Source organism: Myodes glareolus, chromosome 13, assembly GCF_982192425.1.
Source record: "Myodes glareolus chromosome 13, mMyoGla1.1, whole genome shotgun sequence".
NCBI lineage: Eukaryota > Metazoa > Chordata > Mammalia > Rodentia > Cricetidae > Myodes > Myodes glareolus.
The window spans coordinates 42194694-42217214 of NC_142038.1; positions in this window are offsets into that span (position 1 = coordinate 42194694).

Genomic DNA, 22521 nt, shown 5'->3' on the forward strand with positions numbered 1-22521 from the left:
CATCTATCTTTAGTCTACAGGCCCATAGTATTCAACAGTCTTTTCTACAAAGCAGGAAATTTCAAAAACAGTTATACCTTTATTGGGAGTTTGTCAGTAACATTTTTCTGTGTCCTGCAGAATATCTAGAAGACTCTTTTAAGAAACAGAAACCCAAAGGATCATCTCACCTTTTAGCAGGTTTAGCAGTCATTTCACTGTGGGTCCTGCATATCCAGTTTGTCAAGCAGTCCAGGAAAGATCAGTCTCCTGCCCAAATGGCCAACAAACACCATAAGGAGCCTCTTCAATACCCCTCATTCTCTTGAAGTAGATTGGCGCTGCCAGGAGCAGATGTGCCTTAATGTCATGAAAAGTTCTAAATCTTTAAAACATTTTAAATGCCATAATCTGAAGGTCTCTGAAAAATTTGAAGAATACCTAACTAACTGAAGTATATCTTTATATATCTTGAAAACTTAACTAACATGACTATAAGCTTGACTATTATAGATGATTATCTATTAACCTGCATTTCTCAGTGATACATTACATTTTTAAATTTGCTGCACAAACACAATACCTTAATTAAGAGCAGAAATACATATATACTGTATAACAAAATTGACCTTTAATTTGTATCAATAAAACAAGATCCAAACCAATGCAAGTCTCTATATTATATCCCTCTTTAAATGTAAACAATCATTTGTAAACAATATTTGTGAATATGGACATAGTTCTCTCCAAACTGTTTTCTGCTTTTTATGGGGCAAAATAATTTTGGGGGGTATTCATGGCAACCTTTCAGGAGGTTTTGGTCCATCAAACCATATTAGTCTGGAAGGATTCCACAGGTTCTCATCCTCTGAGAAAACAAAAGAAGAACCTCTTTTCCAAAGCAACATATTTTTAGACCCAAATTTTGAAATCAAGATGCCTTTAGAGTATATATGTTGGTTTAGTTTAACAGTCTGTACTTAGCTCATTCACAGTCAAAAAATTCAAAAAAAAACACAATAATAAACATAATCCAGACTCTTTGTGTATTTTCCATCTTTATGTGGCTTATTTTTCTTTATTTCTTAACCTATGACTGTCTGTATTCTGTCCCTTTAAAGACTTTGCTCTGATATTTTAAATGATTTACTTCTTTTCCAACTCTCTATGCTCTTTTTCTTCTCTCTTCCAGGCCTGTGTACATTCATCCAACACTATGACCCATTTAGAGGTCTTCTCCATCTGAATTTGTCTTTATTGTATATCTATAATCCTTTTCAGACCAGGACTGCTTCTGAAAATGCAAAGTGCTTCATAAAAACCTAGGCAGCCAGAATTGCTAAGGCAAATATGGTCCTGTCTGATTGTTCCACCTAGTCCAATGTGGCAGAAGTCTGTTCACTGTCTCTAAGACTGCCATGTGGGAGCCATACTCACCACCTCAACTCTGTTAACCAGTTGACCCATGCTGCCACCAAGTAACTTGAAGAATGCTGCCAATAAACTCCATTTAAATGTTCATCTTCCTGAAAGAGCCAGAACTTGTGCTGGCAGCATGGTCCAGAAAGCTGTCATTTTCAAAACCTTGCAGCTTCTCTTTCCTGCGACTGTTGAATCAGGAAAACTTCTCTTAAAGGAGTCACGATGCTAAGCCATTTTTAACTCTCTCTCTCTCTCTCTCTCTCTCTCTCTCTCTCTCTCTCTCTCTCCTAGAATTTCTTCCCAAACTCTCTCAAGTTTTAAGTGGATTTTAGTTGGCCACGTTGGTGTCAATTTGTAGCAGGAGGCCATTCGTTCATTTCCCAGCTGCCCAGACTCCCAAAATAATCATTCAGAAACCATATTATTTGCAATACTGCTTGGCCAATAGCTTAAGCATATTTCTAGAGAAATCTTATATTCTAAATTAACCCATCTCCATTAATCTGTGTATTACCAGCAAAGATTTGGCATGTCTGTCTCTGGCAGTGGTTCCTGAACTTCTCCTCAACTCCACTTTCTTTCTCCCAACATTCAGTTTAGTTTTCCCTACCTACCTCTGTTCTGCCCTGCTATAGGCTCAAGCCAGCTTTCTTTATTCGTTAATAATAATCACAGCATACAGAGGAGAATCCCACATCATCATTCCCTCTAGTTCTCCTCCTCCTCCCCTTCTCTCCTACTTCTCCCCTTCAACCTTCCCTTCTGTCCTCACCCCATATTCCCAATTTTCTCAGGAGATCTTGTCTATTTCCCCTTCCCTAGGAGATCTATGTATGCTTCTTTTAGGGTTCTCCTTGTTACTTAGCTTCTCTGGGGTCATGGACTATAAGCTCCTTATTCTTTGATTTATAGCTAGTATTCATCTATTGTAACAGGAGGGCCTGCTTGTCAGCGTATCTGTCCTACCCAGTTCTCACAGCCATTTAACCCCAAAGAAAATCACACAAAATTCTACATTAGGTTATAGACTGATTGGCCAATTAGTTTCTTATTTACTCTTATAACTTACATAGCCCATTATTCTTATCTATGTTAGCCACATGGCTCAGTATCTTTTTTAGCAGGGTAGGTCACATCCTGCTTCTTCAGTGATCCAGGCAGGACTGAGGAAAGAGCTTTCTTCTTCCCAGAATTCTCCTGTTCTCATTGCCCCACCTCTACTTTCTGTCTGGTTGACCCACCTATACTTCCTGCTTAGCTAATGGTCAATCAGCGTTTATTTAAAACATGATTGACAGAATACAGACAATTCTCTTGTGCCAATCTATGAGTGGTAAATACCATGCTCATCTTTCTGGGTCTTAGTTATCTCATTTAGGATGGTTTCTTCTAGTTCTATACATTTGCATGCAAATTTCAAGATGTCATTGTTTTTTTTTTTTACCACTGAGTAGTACTCCATTTTGTTAATGTACCACATTTTCTTTATCCATTCTATGGTTATTTCCAGGTTCTAGCTATTACAAATATTGCTATAAGCATAGTTGAATAAATGTCTTTGTAGTATGGTTGAGCATCCTTTGGGTATATGCCCAAAAGTGGTATTTTTGGGTCTTGAGGTACCCAACAATACCAATTTTCTGAGAAACCACCATACTGATTTCCAGAATGGTTGTGCAAGTTTGCTCTCCCATCAGCAATGAAGGAGTATTCCCCTTACTCTGCATCCTCTTCAGCATAAACTGTTATTGGTGTTTTTGATCTTAGCCATTCTGTCATGTGTATGATGGTATCTCAGAGTTGTTTTAATTTGCATTTCCCTGTTGGGTAAGGGTGTTAATCATTTCCTTAAGCATCTTTCAGCTTTTTGAAATTGTTCTGTTGAGAAATCTCTGTTTAGATCTATTCCCCATTTTTCATTAGATTATTTGGTACTTTGTTGTCTAGTTTCTTGAGTTCTTTATATATTTTGAATATCGGCCTTCTGTTTGATGTAGGGTTGGTAAAGATCTTTACCCATTCAGTAGGCTGTCATTTTGTCTTATTGACTGTGTCCTTTGCTTTACAAAAGCTTCTCAATTACAGGAAGTTCTGCTTATTTATTGTTGTCCTCAGTGTCTGTGCTACTAGGGTTATATTTAGAAAGTGGGCTCCTGTGCCCTGGCAGTGAGACCAGGATTTATCCCCATTGCTTATTCTGACTCTTTGAAACCCATTCTCTTAGGAGGGATATTTTGCTCAGCCTTAAAAAGAGAGGGAAGGGCCTTGGTCCTACCTCAAAGCAATGTGATAGACTTGGTTGACTCCACAAAGGAAATCTTACCCACTCTGTGGAGGGTAGAATAGGGGGTGAGATGGGGTGGAGGGAGGTGGAGATAAGAGAAAGAGGGGAGAAAGTTGGAATTGGATTTGTCATGTAAAATGGGAAAAGATGGTTGTTTTTTTTAAAAAAATACATTTAAAAATCTGATTCACCTTTGCCCTCTCCTACCTGTATGTGATCTGGGGAGTTATCAGGTGTTTAGAAAGTAGCAGGCTAAGTGACAATGGCATTCTGTGATGCAACTTAACAAGAAATTATCGTTCATCATGGTATGGGTTTTTGAGTTGATGAGTTTGTTTACTAGTTACCCATGTTCTAGTAAGTAACCTTTCATTCATACTTTGTAAATAAGCCAAATAAGGTTGTTTTTTTTTTTAAATTATTCCTCATGTTGAATTTTGGCACAGTTATTTCTTTAGTCTGTCATCACTGATTCCCTTCTGGAATAAAGATATTTGTTTACATTTTTCTAGGAAAAAAGCAGTTAATTCAGCATCTGTGGTCTCTGCCATTGTTGTCAAAGGAGCAGTGGGCCACTTCCTGCAACTCAGCTCCCAGCCGCCTGGCTAGCTAGTTTATACCCTGAAATAACAACACACAAATTGTATTCATTTAAACACTGCCTGGCCTCTTATATCTTGCCTCTTATTAGCTAACTCTCACATATTAGATTAACCCATTTCTAATAATCTGTATCACCACTTGACTGTGGCTTACTGGCATGAGTCTAACCAGCATCCATCTCAGAGAGGAGAGCCATGGCGTCAGCCTGACTCTGCTTTCTTTCTTCCAGAATTCTGTTCTGTCTACTCCACCCACCTAAAGGCTGGCCTATCAAAAGGCCAAGGCAGCTTCTTTATTTCACCAATTAAAGTAACACATAGACAGAAGACCCTCCTATACCACTGCCACATTTCCTAAAGTACACACTACAAAGAAATGTTACCTATGAAAAAAAAGGAGGGAAGTGTTTTTTCTCCACATTTTTTTTTAGCATTCATTATCTTTATTAATGCTTTTGATAATGACCATTTGGACTTGGGTACATTGAAATTTCAGTATAACTTTGATTTGCATTGCTCTAATGGAGAAATTGATCAATTTTTCATATTTACTAGTCATTTGTGTTTTCTATTTATGGAGTTTCTGTTCAGATCTCTGGTTCATGTATTGTTGATGACTATTGTTCTTTTGTTGTTCATGTATCCATTGTCAGACAATTGTCTGGTGGAGTTCTCAGTAAAGATTCTCTAAGGAAGTGCTCAGACTTACAGTGTTTAGTGGCAGGTCTGTTTGAGGAGTGAGCCAAACATTTAAGGCACAAGGAACATTAAATGTAAAGAAGAGGAAAAGATGTCAATGAAGAGAAAAACATGGTGATTATAGGATAAAACCCTTGAAGATAAAGGTTTTTTCTTTGTTGTTGTTGTTATTTGTTTGTTTTTGGGACAGGGTTTCTCTGTGTAACAGCCCCGGCTGTCTTCAAACTCTCAGAGATCGGTCTGTCTCTGTCTATCAAGTACTAGGATTAAAGGCTTGCACTACACTGAGTGAATATGAGTTTTGATAATTATGAAGAGGATTTATACCATTTTCATAATCAGCTGGCACTGACTATGTGTAGGAAGTGTCCCCAGAGTCACCTGATTCTCACCAGTTGCTACCATTTACCACTGCTTACAACTTTAGCATTTTACATCTCTGTAAGTTTGTAATTAAATCTATTCACATTTAAATTATATTTAGCTGATTCTGGGATGATTGAAGAAATAGTCCTGAGGCTGTGGCTTTATTTCCCTCTAGCATTTAACCAATAACACATTATAATTTATCATTCACTCTTCCTATGCATTTAGTTTTCTATGGATCATAAGTATATTTGTTTTGTTAATGCAGTAAGTAAAAGTAAGTAAAAGTTTGGTATACTTTATCTAAAAATACTGTATATCTTTCTGGAACTTAAACTTTTGCAGGTAGAGAGGCAGCTCAGTGCTGCTGACACAGTGTTGTGGACCTTGGACCACCAGACTTCCTTCATTTGGAGGAGGAAGACTAGAGAGGATGCTAGAGGATGACTCTTGGTCAGAATGAGAAAAAACTATTCACCCACTATTTAGCGAGGCTCCAATTGTTTTCAATAATAGCTAATGCTGAAATAATAGCTAAATTCTGATATGTCACTAGTTGGATAAGAAGGGGGAAACTTTAAGGGCAAATCCATTAGAACATGGAACATTCAAAAGGAAAACCTAAAGTTTAGGTTACTTTGGGTGGTGAAAAAATGAGGCTCTTTCGTCCCTTCTTTAATCTTACATGTATTATGTATCTAAATAAATCAGTATAATAAAATATAAACTACATTTATAAGGAGAACATACAAACATTTCCTAGAGTTCAATAATAAAATTTAAAAAATAGAGTTAATACAAGAGGAAACAACTAGAAATTGGGGAAATATACAATAAAAAATTCCTTATAGACTGAGAAAAAGATGGGGTTGCAGCACATTTGGTAGAGCACTTGCCACCTAAGCATGAAGACTAGTGTTTGACTCCCAACTCTTGTAGTCCTAGTACTAGGGAGACTAGAGGACCAGAGACAGGGGTCATCCTTGTCTACATAGTGAACCTGAGTTCATATATATATATATATATATATATATATATATATATATATATATACGCGAACTTGTAAGAAAATAATAAAGAAAAAAGAAAGAAAGAAAGAAAGATAAAAGTATTGTAGGAAACAAACTAATTAGAGATCTATTTTATTAAATGTACTTAAAATGTTTGAGTAGGCAAATTCTCAGTATATTTTTCTGTTCTTGGTTTTCAGAAATACAGTTAGTAAAAGAAATGTAGACATCTCAGCTTTCATACAGATCACTAGGGAATTCTTTTTTATAAGTATAATCTTGTAAAATTCTTATCACCTCCGCATTACTATTCCAAAATTAATTTACTTTTTGAATTGAATTTTATATAATCAAGCAACTGTTCTTCAAGAAACTGTTCCTCATGTTCACTTTTTTCTTACTAAGTGTACAACCAATCATCCCCCCCAATTCTGCTGCTTTAGATTCATGCCAGAACGTTTTCTGACAATAGAGTCATTGCAGCCAAAAAAAAAAAAAATGAGTATTCAGACTTCCCACATCTGAGCCATTACACATGCTTGCCGATAAATTAAATGTTTTTATCTTTAAAAGCATCCATACCCCCAAACACCTATAACACAGCTTATAAATGAGAAACCCCTGTTCAGATCTAGCTCCCATACATTACATGTCAAAGTTAAAATAAGCAATTACAGAGACAGGATAAAGATGTTCTGTCATTTTAGTACATGGAGTGTATAAATCATAAACCAACAGCGTTACAGTTGCATGGTTATTGAGTTTCCTTAAGCAGGAATCCCCAAGTGATTTCTCAGGTCCAAAGGTCAGTACTTATTCCATAAAGTATCCATCAAAACCAAGATGATAAAGGATAAGCAGCTTCTATGTGAGGAGTAGGTATACGAGCACAAAACAAAAGAGATTAAGGAAAGCAATGGATGCTATTGATAGAGCATCCCAACTCACAAGAAGGCAAAATATTCACTGTAACTAGAAAAACTGTTGAGCTGCTTAGAAAACTACTGATGGACCCCAGGTGAAGCCCTGGCAGGAACTTGAGTAATTAGAAAACTCCTTTGTCGAGTAGAATATAAAGTATTTGTGTGAATTAATTTTTTCCTTTAAAAAAAATAAAACTAAGATAATACTGTAAGCAAAGGGTTGGTTCTTATTAAACCTAAAATTTTTCCTGAGTTCTGGTGACAAATTATATAAAAACTGCTATAGTTTGAGTATAAAAGGAAATGAGTGAAAAAAATAACCAAATCTAAGAACCTGGACATCCTTCTGTCTGCTGCTTGATTATGTCCCTGGACACCAATTATGTGTGTATTTACCTGATAGCCAGGTAGACAGATTTATAAGAAAAACACAGAGAAACCAGTTAGTCTTGAATTCTATGTAAATAACAGGTTTTTAAGTGCTTTGCCCACATGTGTGTCTGCATCATCTGCATGCTTGGTGCTGGAGGAGGCCAGAAGAAGGCATCCCATCCTCTGAACATGGAGTTACAGTTTTGAGCTGCCTTGTGGGTGTATAGAATCAAATCAAGGTGCTTGAAAAGAGCAATCAGTACTCTTTACCATTGAAATTTCTATAGGTCCTAAACAACAGATATTTAGTAGGCTTAAAATTCATTTGTTGTTTATCGTGGTAGTTTGAATAAGAATGATCCCTATAGGCTCATATATTTGAAGGCCTGGTTGGTTATCAGGAAATGGCACTATTTGAAAGGATTAGGAGGTGTGATCTTGTGGGGCAAAGTATCACTGGGGGTGGACTTTGAGAGGAACACGGTATGTATTCACTCATAAGTGGATTCTAACCATAATTAAAGGTCTTTGAGCCTATTATTCGTGATCCTAGAGAAGCTAAATAAGAAGATGAACCTGATGAAGATTATTTAGCTATCCACCAGGAGGTAGGAAATAGACAAGAGTCCCAGGTAACCTCGGGTGCATGGGGGGGGGGGGTAGGAGGGTCGATGGAAGGGGAGAGGGTTAGAGAGAAGGGAGTAGGGGAGGAATGGGGAAAGCTCGGTGGCCTGGGATGGAGGGGGGGAGGAAGGATGAATATGGGATCAGGGAAGAATATATTTCAACTAAGGGAGCCATTTTAGGGTTTACAGGAGACTTGATTATATATGGGATCCCAGGTCCAAGGAGAGATCCCCCAGATTGCTCTCTGGACAGAGGAGAGGGTGCCTGAATCGGCCGTGGCCCATGACCATACTGATGTATATTTTGCTTATCACCATAGATCCTTCATCTGGCGAAGGACGGCGATACAGTCGGAGACCCACATTGGAGCACTGGACTGAGCCCCCCGAGGTCCAAATGAGGAGCAGAAGGAGGAAGAACATGAAAAACGAAATCAGTACTGCGAGGGATGCTATCACCCACTGAAACAAGGGAACGGATCTGATGAGAGTTTACCAAGGCCAGTTGGACTGGGACTGAACGAGGACGTGATCTAACCAGATTCTCGGAATTTGGCCGGATTCTATGACTGTGGCTGGCCCGAAGTCTTTCTGAAAAGCCATTGACTATGACACTGGGACCTGTTTCCTCTACATATACTGGATTTTGGGGATCCAGTCTGTTTGGACACTCACTTTCCTGGACCTGGAGGGAGGGGGAAGGAACTGGAACTTCCCACAGAGCAGGAAACCCTGACTGCCCAGGGGGACGAAGAGGGAGGAGGAGGGGGAGTGGGGGGAGTGGGAGGGTGTTGGGAGGGGGTGCGGAAATGGAAACTTTTATAATTTAATAAAATTTACTTAAAAAAAAAAACCCAGACTAGGTCCAGTGTCTCTCTCTTTTCGCTGTCTGGAGATTTGGATGTAGAACTCTCAACTATCACATCTGCCTGCATGCCACCATTTTTCCCATCATGATAATGGACTGAACTTCTGAAACTGTAAACCAGCCCCAGTTAAGCGATTTCTTTTAAAAGAATTGCCATGGTCATGGTGTCTCCAGATTTCAAAGTAACTTGTATTTTGCCTGGCACTTTGAGTTTGATTTTCTTGTTTGGACCACTGATTTTCTCTATAAAAATATGTACCCTGATAACATACGTGAATTAGAGAATTTTTGACATAAAATATTTGAATAATTTTGTCGTGTGCTACAGAACACAGATTTGAGATTAAGGAGTTGTCAGTCCCCACAGTCAATTCTATCCAGACACAGAGCTGGACAATGGTTTTCTGAAATTGCTCTTTCTTTCTCTAAGTCTATTTTTACTAGTAAAAGTTAACTTTCTGATGTTTTTCAGTGAGAAATTTGGTTCAGACTTATCATTAATAAAGGTAGACTTACCTGCTATCCAAACCCTGTCAACATATGAAATAGAAAGAAAAGCACACACAGAGGCCAAGGGTGAACCTCAAGCTATATTGCACATATAGAAAGCATTGATAGCTTGGGGCTACCCCACAACCACCCTGAAGGAAATATTCGCACTCCAAATTCTTTGGGGGATTGATTTTTCCACTACTATCCCAATTTGTCTTTCTGATGCTGTGATAAAATGGTGACCAAAAACAACCTAGGCAAAGAAATGGTTTATTTAGTTTTTAGAGTTCACAGTTTTTTCTCAACGGAAATCCAGGCAGGAGGCTCAAGGCAGGAACCTGATGCAGGAACTGAGACAGAGACTGTGTAGAAACACTACTTAGTGGTATGCTTACCATGGCTTGCTCAGCTACCGTTCTCACATAGTCAGGCCTATCTGCCCAGGGACAGCACTGTCCACAGTGGGCTGGACCCTCTCATATCAATCATCATTTAGGTAAGTTCCCCACAGAATCCTCACAGGCTAGCCCATAGTAGTCAACTTCTTCCCAAGGATACTGAGGTTTGTATCAAAACTTATCCAAGCTTATGTCTAAAACTATGACACATACTGAATACTTTCCTGTGAGATTACATTTAATGACAATCTACCTCAACGAGTCTTTAGCAATTAAATGTGACATACTAATATGAATGTAGGGAGCTTTGTAAGCTAAAGAATAGGCACATTACTATTCTAAGCCAGGTGATAACTTCCATTTCCTAGGTTATCTTCCCCTGCTATTTGAATTCTGAATAAAATGATCACACACACACATGCACACACAAACACACATGCATACACATACACCTTTACTTCTAACCTTAACACAAAGAACAAGAAGGTATCAACACAAAGTATCACTCTTACGTTGAAAATTGTAATATATGCTTTATTCTGACTCAAATATGTAGCTATGGCCCTAAGAAAATGGATCCAGGTTGTGGCAAATAATATCTAAAATGTAAATGTAAAATGCAAAAATGGTTCTTCAACCATTTTGACATACCAAAACTGAGCTCTCATCTCAAAGGGGATAAGAGGCGGTGTATTCTGGAACCAAATATGAGTAAGCATCCACAGCCTGAAAATACAGATTTAGATTTCCCCAAATTCCATGTTCCAACATGATAACAGTTATGACGCTTTCAGTGTAATAGAACAAAGAAATCAACAAATCAACACACTTTGTCAGGACATTTGTGGAAACATTAAGAAGGGGGTTACAACAAAGTGGAGAACCCTCAGCAATAGGTCTCGGATGCTGACTGATGACTCTTAGTCTTTTGTTTGGTAGAAACTGTGTTCTGTTAAGTTAATACACTCTAAGAGGTTTTGATCTGTTGGTCACAGATGTTAAGTCTGGCATAGGTGACCAGGGAATACCATTAAGTCTGGCATAGCTGACGAAGGACTGGCTTGTCAAGTCAGGGCAGAAGGTTGGCTGCTTAAGATAACCTGCAATTCAGTTCTGGACCTGCACACCATGGGAGTTCTAATCAGTTAACTGGTCTTTGCAGACACACCTTCTTTCGAGGAATTCTTCTTCCTTATTCTCTCATGTTCTTCAAAAATTACTTGTTTTATGTAAAGGGAAGTCAATTTCCAGTGTTTATAACCAAACAACTGTGACTGACACATAATAATTGTATATATATAAATATATATGATGTAAATATATGTTTTATACAAATATGTTATATACTTAATATGATATATAACATCATATTAAATAACATATAAAATATATATTACAAAGTATATTTTGTTGTATTATATGTTATGTATATTATAGGGTTCCTATAAATATTATATATATATATTAGGGCTCCTATTGCTATGAAAGGTCGGCGTAACCAGGCAACCCTTAGTTTAATTGGAGCAGTTTCTAGTTTCAGACCTTTTGTCCATTATCATCATGGTAGGACATGGCACCTTGCAGGCAGACATGATGTTGGAGAAGAAACTGAGAGTTCTACGTCTTTTTTTTTTTTTTGAGAGTTCTACATCTTGATCCCAAGACAACAGGAAGTGAACTGTCACACTAGGTGTAACTTGAGCACAGGAGACTCGTGCTCACCACAACAGTGGAACACTTCCTTCAAAAAGGCCATACCTTTTCCAATAAAGCCACACTTCCTAATAGTACCATTTCCTATGAACTTGTGGGGGCCAATTATACTCAAACTATTTATATATATAAATATGTAGAGAGTTGAATGACAAAACCTGGCAGGGGAGAAGCTTCAGGATCAGTGGTAAGACATGAACAGAAGAATGTGAGATAAAGAGTATTGAGGCACCAATAATTTAAAATAGATCCCTTTCATTTGATATGGGTATAAAATTAGACTGAAATATATTTGCATAAAATTAAATACAAAATTCAAATCAGTTGTGTAATTATAGTTAAGAAACCCCCCAAATGCTAATTAAAAGAGACATTTTTTTATGCAGGGTCTCTTTTAAACTTTTATATTTTAAGTAGTTCTCAACCATTGTCCAGACTGACACTGTTTGACCCTCCCCTCGTGCCCCCCTGTCTTTTCCTTCCCAGTTCTCTCTCTCGTAAGATGAAACTGCTTCAAAGCCCTGGAATCATTGGGACCGGCTGAGCCAGACTTCCAACATGCATGTGTTCTCAGCTTGCAGGACCCCAAAGTATAATCAAAGTTGTGATGAATTTGCATATCTTCCGACTCCTTAATTATCCTTTTCCCATCATAGAGTTATTGTCCAAATAGGGAAGACATATATCTAGTCTAGCAGTCTCCTTGATCAGGCCATACTGAGAATATATTCCTATCCTTCTTTGTTAGAGGGGTGGGTAAGTGTACTTGATAATCCCTGAGTCAGAACTCCAGTAGCAAAATAACGTGAAAGAAGAAGAAAAAGCGATAGGAAAATGTTTTCATTTAGTTAGGGAAGGATTTCTCAGAAATTTACAGTTACATGAGTAGCATGATAAAGGTTAATAAACTGAGTATTATCAAAATTAAACTCTGGTGCACTTCAAAGGAAACTTCTGAAAATAAAAATACAAGGCATAGGCTGAGAGATGAGAATCTTTGCAAAGGATATATCCAATAAGAGGGATGTATCTAGATACACCTAGGTCAATGACTGAAAGAGAAATCCAGTAAATGGAACAAAGCCTTAAATAAACATTTCAGCAAAGGAGATCGGCTGGCATATAAAAAAAATGTAACTGGGGAAATGTAAAGTAAAAATACAATGAAAAATACCTCTGTCAGCAGAAGCACAAGAAAGGAATCGTGATAAGTCCTTGCAATTTAATATTCTAGTTGAGATTCAGGGATACAGAGAGGAGATTTGGGGAAAAAGCAAGAAAACCTTTTAAAAGTATGGACTTAGAAATGATATATCAATATTGAATCATTAGTAACAATGAATGAATAAATTAATGGAAGATTGTTATAGGAGATTTAGAGCAAAAGCTGTGATTCCTGGAATCTTAATAAGATTATCAAAGAGATGAATAGTGGTGAGGAGAAAAGGAGGTGTTCAGTGTGGCCACACTGGGACAAACACATAAAGGAGAGGTTCTAGCTCCCTCTGACCAAAAGCAACTGGGGTGGAAGGGATCTGGATTACACTTCCAGGTCACTATCACTGAGGGAAGTCAGGACAGGAACTCAAGCGAGAGCCTGAGGCAGAAATTTGTAGGAAAACTGCTTGCTCACTGGTTCACAACTGGCCAGCTTTCTTCCATAGCTCAGGACCACCTGCCTGGTGATAGTACCACTCACAATGGACTGGCCCTCCTATATCAAATAATAATCAAGACACATCCACAGGCCAACCTGTTGTAGGCAATTGAATCATGGTTTGAGATAAAGTGGCTCAAGAAATCTGCACTGTACTTTCAGCAGCAAATTTTTTTAAAGAAGAGAAAGGGCGAAGAGAGCTCAACACAAGGTGTGGGAGTGGAAAGACACCAGAAAACCCCTCTCTTCTAGACCATAGCTGCATGACGTCAGTTCAAAGATCCCTGCTGAGTCAGTGCCTTCGCACATGCCTGGACCTTCTCACTCATGGGAAAATGGAAGCAAATTGTTGGATTGGCACAAGCATTTAAAACATGGTACACATGAAGGTCTACCCAGAGATATGATCAGCATCTTTAGACTGACCTGTGAAAAACTGCTCACTGATGGAACAAATCTGTGATGAGATTTCTCAAGAAATCACCCAGAGTCAAGAACAGAAATCACAACAAGACCCCTGAAGGACCACCTACAGTTATGACCTTCATCTGTTACATAATCTCACGAAAGCTCACTTAGAACAGCCATCTGGGAGCCTGGGAAAGAAACTTGGAAGTGTTATAGACTGAATTCACCCCTTCTTTATTGGATATTTAGTGTCAATTTAGCAGGCTGGTTCTGTCCTCTTCTGTCTTTGTCCTCTTTCTTTCCATTTTTCTCTTCTCATCTTCTTTCCCCGTTCTTTGCTTTTATCGTTTTCCTTCTCAAAAGCATTCACATAGGCTGGCCTGGGTGGCAGGCTCTGTGTCTCATATCCTCCCTCACTATCCTTCCCCTTCCACTTTGTTTTTTCACTTCTACATTTTCTCCATCAACCCAGTACCAAGTCTACTTTGATTCTTCTTTTATTCCTTTCCATTCATACCCACAGTTACTAACATATTGCCCACATGTTTCCATTATTATGACAGGTCTCTACAAAAAGAGTCATGAGCATAGATTAATAAATTTATGTTAACATCATAGAAAACATTTTTCAATAAAATAATAGCAAAAACGTTCCCAAAATCTAGTGAAAGGGATGTTCATCATGATACAGGAGGCATTTAAAATACCAACAAAGATGACTAAAGAAGAACCTTCACATGTCATATGAAGAAGGTCACTTCATAGGAAAGGGAACAATTCATCCAGAGGATGCTACAATTTTATTCCTAAACATACTGAATAGAGATGCACCCAATTTCATAAAACAAATACTACAAGTAACGAGAACAAAGATAATAATAGGAGATTTTACTTACTCGCTTTTACCAATAAATCAACCAAACAAAAGGTAAATAGAGAAATTTTTGAGTTAGATGATATCATAAATCAAATGCACCTAATATCCATTTATAAAACAACCAATTCAAATGAATATTCTTCTCAGCAATCCAAGGAAGTGTCTCTAAAAATAGAACACAAAGTTAGTCTTCACAAAGTACAAGGAAATTAGTATTTGTTTGTATAAGCTATCTGATTACAATGGAACAATGCTAGAAACATAAATGATATACTATATATTACATTATACATATAATATAGTTTAAATAGTATATTTACCATATGCTATATATTAAACTATACATACAATATATAGTATATATTTCTATATGCATGAAGGTCGAAGAACATTCTGTTGAATAGTGAATGGGCCATTGAAGAAATCAAAATGGAAATAAAAATATTTCTAGAGTTAAATGAAAATGAAAACCCAAAAAATAAATACCTAGAAGATACAAGAGAACCAATCTTAATAGGAAATTTCATAACTCTGTCTCCATTAAAAAAGTCAATGAGGTGTCAACCAAATAATAATGCCCCTTAGAGCCTCAGCAAACAAGAAAGCAGTGGACAGAAGTAAGTCATTAAAATGAGTATAGAAATTAATAAAATAGGAATGAAAATAAAATCAATGAAACACAGAATTTGTTCTTCTAAAAATATTGGCAAATCCTTAGCCAAACTACCAAAAACAGAGAGATATTTCAAATTTTGAAAACCAACATAAACAAAAAAAATTTAGGAAATATTTGAAAGTTATACTCTACTAAGTTGAAAAATATAAATGAAATGGAGCCTATAACTATAGCAAGTTGTATATTCTGAATTTTGTTTAAAGGAACTGAACAAGTTACCACATACCAAGATTCAATGAGGAGACTATAAACACCTAAATAGATCTCAGCAATTAACATAAAAAACCTCCTATTAAAAAACTGTCCAGGCCCAAATAGGTTCACTGTAAATTCTAGAAGACCTTCAAAGAAAAGCACCAACAATTCTCAAACCATTCCATAAAAAAAAAGGGAAGCCATGCTGACGAAGTTTTGATACAATTCAGTATTACTCTGATACCCAGGCTGGATAGAGACACAATGAAAAATTATTTTAATAACAAATCTCCCCAATGAACATGATTACAAAAGTCCCAAATAAAATGTTTGCAAGTCATATTCAGTAATATACCCAAAAAGATCATTTACCATGATCAACTTGGCTTTATTCCAGAGAGAGAGGCAGAGATGGTGAAATAGACAGAAATCAATATGTGTAATACATTACATACATGTGAAAGAAGCCATTCACTATTGGAGATTTCCCAAGAAATTAACTTTTCACTCATGACTCATGTTTGCAACTCTGAAATCCGTTAAACACTCTCCAAATTCAATCCCAGTTCCCATAAGCTCAGACGACTATCAAGGGTCTTCTACTGTGATATTATTCCACAAACATTTTAACAATTGCCAATGTACTATAGATATGAAAAACTAACAGCGTTCCTATATAATTACCAAACACAGAAGAGCTTTCCACTCTCAACTAATGAATGAGAAAAGCAAGTCCACGCTTAAGCCATAACCACAAAGCCTGTATGCGTTATTCTCACTCTGATACAAAAGGAAAACTCTCTGCTAAAACCTAACAGCTCCCGCTTAGTAAATCAGAAGCGTGCCATTGTTGGATTTCTTTCTAACTCTACTGCTGCTACAGTGCTTCTGATTTTTACTTTCAAGGTAGAAACTATTCAAAGATGTCAGTATGTAAAACCAGATGGTGTCGTTGATGAAGTCAGCAACTTTCATTTGAGTATTATTTGACATATTTTATCTGGTACTTCAATAAAAACTATTGAATGATGGCACCTCAAAGGAAGCTTGAATTCCTTTGAGAACTTCTATACTATTAAATAATTTAACAAAACAATTATCAAGACAAAAAACAGAATACTATATAACTATACATCATATTTTGGCCATTATATTAGGTAATATACATATCAAATGGGCAAGAGTCGATATCTGAATCTTGTACCTGTCTAGACTTCATTTAATCACCATCCTCTATTCCCAATAAAAACAGAAAGAGTAGCTGTCTTAGGGTTTCTACTGCTGTGAAAAGACACCATGACCACGCCACTCTTATAAAGGAAACATTTAACTGGGGTAGCTCGCTTACAACTTCAGAGGTTTAGTCCATTATCGTCATGTTGGGGAATGTGTGCAGGCAAATGTGGTGGAGGAGTAATGGCATAGAGTCATACATCTGACAGGTATCAGGAAGCTGCCTCACACTCATTGAAACTGGAGCTTGAGAGATCTCGAAGTCCTCCTACCCACCCCCCCCAGTTATATACTTCCTCCAACAAGACCACACATAGTGGCATTTCAATTGTATTTTAATAAATAAAGCTTGCCTAAAGATCTGTGAGTAGGACTAGAGAGATGGCTCAGCCATTAAGAGCATAGTCTGCTCTTCCAAAGGTCCTGAGTTCAATTCCCAGCAACCACATGGTGGCTCACAACCATCTGTAATGAGGTCTGGTACCATCTTCTGGCCTGTAGGCATACACGTAGACAGAATATTATATACACACATAATAAATAAACAAATAAACAAATATTTTTAAAAAATAGATCTGCAAGTAAAATATCCCCACTGGTCAGCCTTACAGACAAGGCAATAGTAACACACACCTTTAATTCCAGTAGCCACACTAGTTGCCATAGAAAGTGAGTGGTGCATGCCTTTAATCCCAGCCCTAGAGAGGATTATAAAACAGGAGGAAACAGCTCTCAAACACAGCCTCATTCTGAGATTCCTGGAGGCAGGATCCTCATTTCAGACTAAGATTGAGGTAAGAGCCAGCGGCTGGCTGCTTTGCTTTTCAGATCTTCAGGTTGAACCCCAGTTTCTCTCCCTGAGTTTTTATTAATCATGCTTCAGCCATACCTCCTCCTAATAGTTCCACCCCCTATGAGATTATGGGGGGCAATTACATTTAAACCACAGCAGTAGCAAACGACTGAATTCCCTTCATGGCAGGAACCATGTGACACCCGGAAGTGTATAAAAATAGAAAAAGTACCCAAGATGAGCATTTTAGTTTTCAGTCTTCTCTCTCTTTGACATCAGAGTAACCTGGACAACAAGAGAAAGGGTACAGCTTTCTTCTGACTTCATGCCATGAACTGGGCTATGGGACAGCTTGAAGCTAGAGTTTTATTTGTTCCTAGATTTATCATTAAACCATCCATCTTTTGATGACTTCTGTAATATATCAATATTGGATTTCATATGAATAAAGGATGTGTTTTCTAAGCTTTCAAGTACAGTTAACACCCTAGGTAACACCATGATACTTGTTGAGTAAAATTGCACACACTACCCTATGTCTCCTTAGATTCCTGATCCTGGTTTTAAAATTGTCCAAAGGAGAGAAAATGAACTTGTGCCAGGTTACTATAAGGTCTGGGAGGAAAACTAATGAGTGCCAGGGGGCATAATACAATAATAGTCTGCTGTGGGCATGACAGAAGTCTTTGGATGACCTAAAGTGATAGTCATTGTTCAGCTCCAGTTGCTCCCAGCATTCCCAAATGGTCTGTTCTTTAGCAGAGGTGCAAACATGAACTTTATATGAAAACTTCTTTTTAAATATGCTATGCATACAATTAAAGCAGTTCACTCACCAGATTCAGTGTAAAGCTTGCTGGTTTGGAGTCCATATTTGTAAAGTCTACTTCGGGAAATGAGTTCAGTTAAACAAGAGAGAGGAAACTTCTCTATGGAGAACTGAACAGAATACAGTTTTAAAAGGTCGGAGTGAAGGCTGTGGACTTCTGAGGGTAGTAGCTGAATGTTCTTCCTTTCAGTTAGATCATTAAAAACAGAAAATACTTCTCATGATCATTCTAGGGAGCTTAGCCTGGAGGCAGAAGACTTGGCAGGATAGACTCTGGAGACTGGCTTGGAGGATGATGGGAAAGCCTGCATTGTGTTAATGTTTGACCTGGGAATAATGACAACACATTTGAAAAACAGGTCAAAAAGCTATGGCATATAAATGAAATATATCCCAAAGTTTTCTGAGAAAATATCGCACTCTGGTCGGCCACATCAAATGATGATAGAGTGTCTTCTATCTTTTATACTCATGGAAGAAAGTGGACAAAAGATCACCTACTAATACTCAGATACTGACACTGTGGTCTGATACCACAGCCAGACAATGTTATTTTTATTACTAATTAACAATCTTTTGGAATACCAACATCAAACAAGTTTATTCTGACACCATTAGGAAGTTGAAGTAACATTCAACCACTGCATAACCTCAAGGCAGAGGCAAAACCCAGCTCACTGTTCTACCTAGTAAGAATCAAACACCAAGTCTTTTCTTAGATAAAAATATTGGTTGCTACTTCTTCACTAATTTTGATTTCATTTTGCTCTCCACTTTTTATAGATAGTATTTATTGGGACACTGATTTGTAGAACTCTTGATGCTTTCCCTAGACCTCTCCCAACCAAGTCTCTCATCTTGTAATTATTTCCAAACAAAATATGTATTTATTTTTAATTTTTGCTTATGGGTTTTTTGCCTGCACATATGTCTGTGAATCATGTGGGTGCCTCTTACCCAGAAGAGAGTATCAGATCCCCTGAAAATGGAGTTATAGACGGTTGTGAGTCACCACATGGGTGATGGGAATCCAAACTAGATTCAATGGAAGAACAATTAACTCCTGAGTCAGTTCTCCAACTCTTTGTAATATGTTTTTGAACATCTCTGTTACAATGAGTACTATTTTTTAATAGAAGAAAATGTTCATTTGCCTTATGGTTATAGTGGAATAAGACAGCAAGCAAGCATGGCTGATAGAGCAGGAAGCTGAGAGAGCTCACATCTTGACCATGAGCACCAAGCAGAGCATCCTGGCAACAGCAAAAGGCTTTTTCATCTCTAAGACGGCCTTCAGTGACTGACTCCAGCAAGGCCACACCTCCAAAACACACTCAAATAATACCACAAGAGTATTAAAGTCAATTCATGGATTACTCTCAGTTGGATTCATATTGGTTTTAGCCGAAGGGCATCAGTACATGGGAACAAAAAGCCACGTTGGTCTCTAAATCAATATTCCATCCAGTACAAACTATGACTTTGAAAGTGACGGAAATGATTGCCCAAGCTGAACACAATTTTCTTGCCAGGTGCAGTCAGCAGCATTTCATTCTGCCTCTGCTCCTTTTGTGCTGCTCAGTGAAGCTATTTTTCTGTCTGATGAATGCAGAGGATTTATAGATTGCTTTGAGATTCATTATTCAGATAGCAGATAACCAACGTTTACACATTTACTCTGCTGTGACCTTACTCCAAAAACCACCCAAACTAAACAAACAAAAAGATTAATGAAGAACAAACATCCCTCTAAAAAGATAAAATTGAAAGTTAAAATAGGATTGTGGAGGAGATGACCCTCAAGGAAGGCAATGCGTGATGCTGAGTGCCTGCATTTGCTTTCAGTTGTGTAACAAACAAGCAATTAAATTCTAAAATGCTATTAAGCAAGGCATTTAACAGGAAATTATATGGTGTTTTCCAAGGCTTTACAAGACAACAAATGGAGTCATGTCTATAACAGGATGTTATCTGACAAATTTGTGAACACCAGGGAATACTTAGATTCATTTAGGGCGAACAAGCACTGAGATGGGAACTGCAGTGTCTACATACTTTGACATTAATTTTGTTGTCAGTATCAAAAGAACTGTTGTTAAACATTCACTTGGATATTAAAGCAAAAATATAAAGATAAAGGTGAAAAACAGAGGTCTATAAGTCTTGTTCAGACACTAAAGATAACTAATACATATGCATAGGAAAATAAAAAAAACCAGAGAGGTACCAAATAAAACGTCCATTCTTTCACCCTTTGCCCATCATAATAACCCTTGCTAATTATTTCTTAAGTGTTATTAACAATTTTAAATATTTTAATGAGAAAGAACTATATATGCATTAGACTCACTTTAACACTGCAGAGTAATCCCATATGCTGAGCACAGAGAAAATGAGATTCCCATCCATTCATGTTTGGAATATACAATGGTGACAGCTACTGCCATGTAAAACTGACATACAGTTCTTCTGTGACTTGACACAGGGCGTTTATCCTGAAGAAGTGAAAACTTTAATACCCAGAAATCTGGATGTGGTGGAGTGTAGCAGCTTTACCTGTAAGAGCAAAACTGGAAACATTGCAGCTCTTTGGGTGACTACTTATACAAATTCTTGTGTATCCACCCAACAGAACATTATTCAACAATGAAAAGAAACAAACTATGTGTGGAACAACCTGAACAATTAACAATGGGGTTGTGCTTCTTGAGTAGGGGAGGGACAGTATCAAAAAGTCACATATTTATTATCCCATTTATACAACAATCTCAAAAGTGACAAAAAATATAAATTCATAATGCATTTTTTTAGTTGTCAGGGTTGGTGGGGCACAAATGAATAGCATCAAAGTGATCAGACTGTTTGTGTCTTGATTTTGGTGATAGCTACATAAATCTACATATGAGATAAACTACATACACACATACACATACATGCATGCACAGGCATCATGCATGCATACAAACTTAAAAGAATGTCTATCAACTATTAAAAGTGATTAAAATAAGATAGCAGACATGTAGGATGAATGAATCTAGAGACAACATATGATATAAGGATGACAACTTTTTAAGGTTGTAGTCTAAACTCTGTTAAAATAGACATTAGCTTCTATTGTCAAACACAAATTACTAACAAGTGGGATGCTGAGTATAAAAATCTGCTTCACTACAGAAACTATTTTACAATTTATATGTACCCAATAGCACCAAGCTATATACCTCAAATATACACACAATGATTTATTTTAATAAAAAAGAGAAATATATAACTGATTAAACAAGATGTAAAAGGGCATTTTTTATTGTTTATAAATGTTTGTTTTCATTTAAATGGATTTATTATAAGTGTTTAATGGTAATAATCAATTTAAAAAACAAGAGGATATGATTTGCATCAATAAAAGGGCGTTTTGAATTGCCACTCATATGATAAAAAAATTAAGGACCTCAACACACGATACTTTCCCTGCCCCCCAAAACAAAAAAAAACAAACCAACAACAACAACAACAACACAAAAATCCCTACACTGTGACCTCCAAGCACAGAAACTCAACCATATAAAATAATTTAATAAGACTTCACAATTCACTTCACGAAAGAACCATTATTTTGGGGCCAGGAGAGATGACTTAGTGGTCTGCTCTTTCTGAGAACTGGGATTTGGTTCCCAGCACCCATATGGAGGCTCACAACATTCTTTAATTCCAGTTTCAGATCCAGTGTTCTCTTCTGATCACTGCTGGCAATGCATGCACATGGTACACAGACAGACATGTAAGAAAAATACCCATACAATATAATAACATAAATAAATCTACAACAAACAAACAAAAAACAACTAAAAAACAGTCCTTCAAAATGAGGAGAGATAAGGACATTAATAAGGGGCCCAATAGAAAATGGGCTTCTATTCAACATTTTTAAGTCCCATGTATGGATTTGGGCATTTTTTTAATGTTTTTGAATGTGTATAATGTTAATGAAGACTGATTATTTGTTTCCTGGTTGCCCAGACCCAAATAATCACACAGAAACTATATTAATTACAACACTGGTTAGTCAATGGCTTAGGCATATTCCTAGCTAGCTCTTATA